The following is a 6,670-nucleotide window of genomic DNA, read 5'->3' on the forward strand; positions in this document are numbered from 1 at the left end:
GCCCTTATCGACTCCGGGTCAGCAGGAAACTTCATCTCCCGGGACCTCTGCCGCCAGCTCAAGTTACAAGCTACCACCACTGAAACGGTTTACCAAGTCCAGTCGATAACCGGAACACCACTGTCATAGACCTGTACGATATCGCGTGGGACCCATCACTCTTCGTCTGGGCCTACTTCATTCCGAAGACATTCATCTTCGGGTTCTGGAGGGGTCTACTGCTGACATCATCTTAGGGCGCCCGTGGTTGGTAAAGCACAATCCCATTCTGTCCTGGAGGACGGGAGAAGTCCTGAAGTGGGGCAAGGATTGCTTCCCAGACTGCTTCCCTGTGACTCCATCACCATCTAAGAACCTCACAGAGGTCCTTCCAGTGAATTCAATTTCCATTGAGAGTCCAATCGAGAAGCAATCCATAGACATTCCAGCCTGCTATGCCCCCTTCAACAACGTGTTTTGCCCGAAGCAAGCCGCCCGCTTACCACCACATCGGCCATGGTACTGCGCCATAGATCTCATTCCGGGTGAGCCAGTGCCTCGGCGGGGGGGGGAAATCTATTCACTATCACTTCCTGAACAGAAGGCCATGGAGGAATACATCAAGGCAGACTCCTTGTCACGTCTTCATAGTCACGTGGAAGGGCCAGAAGAACCGGAGAGTATCATCCCACCAAAGATGATCGTTAGTCCCATTGAATGGAATTCCCCTTCAGTGGCCTCAAACACGGCTCCCAACAATCCGCCGGGCTGTCCTCCAGGATGCCAGTATGTACCACGAACACAACGCACCGCACTGATTCACTCTGCTCACTCCTCCCGAGGCACTGGCCACCCAGGGGCCAACAACACCCTCTCGCTGCTACGAGATCGCTTCTGGTGGCCCAATATGGCAAGGGACGTGAGACGGTTTGTGCAAGGATGTCCAGACTGTGCCATGTCCAAAAGCCCGCGCCACTTACCATCTGGCAAACTCCTTCCTCTACCAGTGCCAAATCGCCCCTGGTCACACCTAGTAGTAGACTCTGTCACGGACCTGCCACCCTCTGAAGGTAACGCATGCATCCTGGTAATAGTTGATCGTTTCTCAAAGTCATGTCGCCTTCTTCCCCTCAGAGGTCTCCCCACTGCACTGGAAACGGCTGAGCTTCTCTTTAACAAGGTCTTCTGCTATTATGGCATTCCCGAAGACATCGTCTCAGATCGGGGACCTCAGTTTATTTCGAAGGTATGGAATGCGTTTTTCAGACTCCTAGGTGTGACCGTAAGCCTCTCGTCCGGATATCATCCAGAGTCGAATGGTCAAACGGAGAGGAAGATTCAAGAGGTGGGGCGATTCCTGCAAACCTGCCATGGCCACCAGGATTCCTGGAACCAGCAGTTCCGCTGGGCCGAGTATGCCCAGAATTCCCTGTGACAGACTTCTACTGGTCTCACTCCCTTCCAGTGCGTGCTCGGGTTCCAGCCTCCACTGTTCCCCTGGTCCGGGGAGCCTTCTGATGTTCCGGCGGTTGACTACTGGTTCCGGGAAAGCGAGAGGGTCTGGGACACTGCTCACCACCATCTCCAACGGGCAGTGCGGAGGCAGAAGATGGCCGCGGACCTTCGAAGGTAGGCGTTTCAGCTCTATCAACCAGGTCAGAAGGTATGGCTGTCAACTCGGGACATCAGACTGCGCCTGCCCTGTAGGAAGCTTAGTCCCAGATTTGTTGGCCCCTTCACCATCCTGGAACAAGTAAACCCGGTCACCTACAAACTCCAACTCCCCTCACAGTACAGAATTCATCCCACGTTCCACGTATCTCTCCTTAAACCTCATCATGAACCTGTCTCTCTCCCCACAGAGCCTGGCCAGACGGATGAACCCCCTCTTCCCTTGATCCTGGATGAGGGGTCAGTCTACAAAGTGAAGGAAATTCTGCAGTCCCGGCGCCGTGGTGGTCAGCTGGAATACCTCGTAGACTGGGAAGGATATGGACCAGAGGAACGCTCATGGGTACCTAGGACCGATATATTGGACCCCGCCTTTAATGTCTGAGTTCCATGCTGCCCATCCCGATCAGCCGGCACCTTGGGGCAGAGGTAAACCACCACGACGTTGGGGTTTTCGGCCCTCAGGAGCGGGCTGTGGACTATCACCGGTCACTATCAAGCACCTCATTAACCAGCCTGCATAAAAGCACACGTCAGACACCCTCATTGTCCGGTCTCGTATACACGTAGAGGACTCAATGACTTTGCTACTGCTTCCATTTGAATACTTCCTGCATTACTTGCCTCCTGTTTTCCTCCTAGTGTCTCCTGTTCCTCCTAGTTACCGGATCGCTGAGGTGTGTGTGCTCCTCCTTTGTGCGTTCCAGCTCCTGTAAAGACCAATTATTCCACTCATCATATCCTTTGACCTGTTCTACGAACTATTCACTCACCATATCATCATCATCATCATCATCATCATCATCATCATCTGGATCCTACACCCGTACTCTGTGACCAAATAAAACTGTATAAATACTAACCTGTTGCACCTGTTGCCTTCCATTACAATATTAGAATGATTTCTGAAGGATTGAGAATGAATAACAGTGACACTGAATAACTGGAGTAATTAAGACAAAAACGTCAGCTGTGCCATCACAGGAATGAATTACATTTTAAAATATACTAAAATGGAAAACTATTTTAAATTAATAAAATTAATATTTATTAATGTAACGTTATTTTTACTGAATTTTTAATCAAATGCAGTAGTGGTATGAGACGTATGAGACGTCCATTAAAAATTCTTACCAATTCCAAATATGTTTTAAACATTTAATTAGTCCGCATGGTACAACAGTGAATACATTTAGTAATTGTTTGTTTTTCAGAAACATTTTCCACAGCACCCTCCTTACAGAGTGCATATTTAATTGATCGAGTAAGACTATTTTAATTTCGGCAGATAGGAAAGGAATATTTTAATGGCTCTTAACTCTTTTCACGTGACCAACAAACCAACATACAAACAAGTAAATAACAGTGTGAATATTCTGCTGTTCAAAAGTCAACAAGCCTTCAAATTTGATCTTAATGACATTAGACAGTAAGAACAGCAATTGAGTAAAGGGACTGAATGTTATTGACTGCTCACCACCATCTCCAACGGGCAGTGCGGAGGCAGAAGATGGCCGCGGACCTTCGAAGGTAGGCGTTTCAGCTCTATCAACCAGGTCAGAAGGTATGGCTGTCAACTCGGGACATCAGACTGTGCCTGCCTTGTAGAAAGCTCAGTCCCAGATTTGTTGGCCCCTTCACCATCCTGGAACAAGTAAACCCGGTCACCTACAAACTCCAACTCCCCTCACAGTACAGAATTCATCCCACGTTCCACGTATCTCTCCTTAAACCTCATCATGAACCTGTCTCTCTCCCCACAGAGCCTGGCCAGACGGATGAACCCCCTCTTCCCTTGATCCTGGATGAGGGGTCAGTCTACAAAGTGAAGGAAATTCTGCAGTCCCGGCGCCGTGGTGGTCAGCTGGAATACCTCGTAGACTGGGAAGGATATGGACCAGAGGAACGCTCATGGGTACCTAGGACCGATATATTGGACCCCGCCTTTAATGTCTGAGTTCCATGCTGCCCATCCCGATCAGCCGGCACCTTGGGGCAGAGGTAAACCACCACGACGTTGGGGTTTTCGGCCCTCAGGAGCGGGCTGTGGACTATCACCGGTCACTATCAAGCACCTCATTAACCAGCCTGCATAAAAGCACACGTCAGACACCCTCATTGTCCGGTCTCGTATACACGTAGAGGACTCAATGACTTTGCTACTGCTTCCATTTGAATACTTCCTGCATTACTTGCCTCCTGTTTTCCTCCTAGTGTCTCCTGTTCCTCCTAGTTACCGGATCGCTGAGGTGTGTGTGCTCCTCCTTTGTGCGTTCCAGCTCCTGTAAAGACCAATTATTCCACTCATCATATCCTTTGACCTGTTCTACGAACTATTCACTCACCATATCATCATCATCATCATCATCATCATCATCATCATCTGGATCCTACACCCGTACTCTGTGACCAAATAAAACTGTATAAATACTAACCTGTTGCGTCAGACCTCTTCCATTACAATATTAGAATGATTTCTGAAGGATTGAGAATGAATAACAGTGACACTGAATAACTGGAGTAATTAAGACAAAAACGTCAGCTGTGCCATCACAGGAATGAATTACATTTTAAAATATACTAAAATGGAAAACTATTTTAAATTAATATTTCACAATATTATTAATGTAACGTTATTTTTACTGAATTTTTAATCAAATGCAGTAGTGGTATGAGACGTCTTTCAAAAACATTAAAAATTCTTACCAATTCCAAATATGTTTTAAACATTTAATTAGTCCGCATGGTACAACAGTGAATACATTTAGTAATTGTTTGTTTTTCAGAAACATTTTCCACAGCACCCTCCTTACAGAGTGCATATTTAATTGATCGAGTAAGACTATTTTAATTTCGGCAGATAGGAAAGGAATATTTTAATGGCTCTTAACTCTTTTCACGTGACCAACAAACCAACATACAAACAAGTAAATAACAGTGTGAATATTCTGCTGTTCAAAAGTCAACAAGCCTTCAAATTTGATCTTAATGACATTAGACAGTAAGAACAGCAATTGAGTAAAGGGACTGAATGTTATTGACAAGCAAGCCGAGAAGGAACATTGTTTTTCAGTGCGTCTCAGGAGAGTGGGATTGTCTGAACAGCAGAGTTGTGTGAAAAGTGGCTAGTAATCTGTAGCATGTGCTCATGGGAATGGGCCTGCAGTCAGTGAATCTGGGGTCACACCTCCGCAACTGATAAATTGACAGAAACAGAAAACAAACATACACTCATACACACTGCTACTAATGTGTTCAGATAAAGGTCAGTATAGACAGTCTTTTACAAAAAATATATATATTTTTTTTTTTTCCAGTACAAATGTCTAAACATTCTTAAATCAAAATATATTTACTTGAGATGCAAAATGACTTGAGATATGAAGTCTTGTTTTCTTAAACATATAAACATCAAAAGTCAATTTATACTTAAAACAAGTATCGGCCATTGTGGTCAGAAAAAGAAACTTAATTCAAAGACAAAACAAGATTATTTGTCTTACCCCATTGGCAAATATTTGTTCTTGATTTAAGCATGAAGTCACTTAATTTTGATAATGTTGTCAGAAAACAAGACTTTTTATCTTATGTAAATGCATCTTGATTTATGAATTTTTAGATATTTTACTGAAAAACAAGACAAAAATACTGAGCTACCTTTTCTTTCTACATTCCTCGATCTTTTTTAGATCAAGGAATGTAGAAACACAGTGTTCTGACCAGTCAGGTTTTCCCCCCCTACAATTCCTGTTAATATAAAACATTCTCATTAGTCTCATTTTTTCTTGCTTTTTCCATTTTTGGTTGAATTTTGACTCTCTAATCCAGTACAGCCACTTTTGCTGGTCTGATGAAGGGGTTGCCGACGGCTCACTCACGGCTAATTAAAGAGCGACTTTCCCCCTGGCCAAACTGTTTATGTGCTCAACCTTTGCCTCATGCACCCAAGCTCTGCCTCCATCCCTTCCTGCAAACCTTAAAAAAAGCCTCTCTGTTATGAGAATGAAAAATAATGAAATCAATTACAGAGTTAATGAATTTGATTTATTTGGGTTTTCTGCTTCGGGAACTCCGGAATTGTATTATACCTTCAGAAACACAAGGAGAGCAAACTCCTTTTTAATAAACAGATCATGCATGAATCCACCGACTGGTTGGTGCTTTTCAATTGCTATGGATCAACAGTTTAACAAAACAGGAGTGTATGAATAATTTAAAAGTACAGAGATTTTAATGAGGGGCGCAGACCGTCAACCCACATTCGCTTCTGTAACATGCATTCGTTGTATCGTGATTTATTGTTTGATATGCATTTTCTCTTTGCCTCCAGCAAGAACAAAGGTGGTTTGGTGAATTAAACAAAAACAAAATCCTCCACGGCATTAAGTAAATGCTTTAATTGTAATGAGAGAAAACATGCATGAGACCATAGAGTGAGATAAATGCGAGAGAAAAAATTTAATTATGAAAAGATTATTGCTAGGGAGAGTGCCACTATACAATTAGCCACTTATAAAATCATATTATAATATCATATTATATGTAATATTCTGGACTAATCCATCCCTTGAAGAATATATAGCAGTATTGTATCATTGCCTTTGCTGCTCACTTCCACCTTTTGGTAGAAGACTGTTCTTTGATTTAGCCATCCATCAAGAGAAGCATATCAGTGTCCTGTCTCTCATGTTCACCCTTCATGTTATCACTTTACAGTGGGTACGGAAAGTATTCAGACCCCCTTAAATTTTTCACTCTTTGTTATATTGCAGCCATTTGCTAAAATCATTTAAGTTAATTTTTTTTCCTCATTAATGTACACACAGCACCCCATATTGACAGAAAAACACAGAATTGTTGACATTTTTGCAAATTTATTAAAAAAGAAAAACTGAAAAATGCTCAGTATTTAGTAGAAGCACCCATTTGATCTAATACAGCCATGAGTCTTTTTAGGAAAGATGCAACAAGTTTTTCACACATGGAGTGTACATTAATGAGGAAAAAAAATTAACTTAAA

Source organism: Sinocyclocheilus rhinocerous, unplaced genomic scaffold (assembly GCF_001515625.1).
Source record: "Sinocyclocheilus rhinocerous isolate Xijiao unplaced genomic scaffold, SAMN03320098_v1.1 scaffold4023, whole genome shotgun sequence".
In the NCBI taxonomy this organism is placed as follows: Eukaryota; Metazoa; Chordata; class Actinopteri; order Cypriniformes; family Cyprinidae; genus Sinocyclocheilus; species Sinocyclocheilus rhinocerous.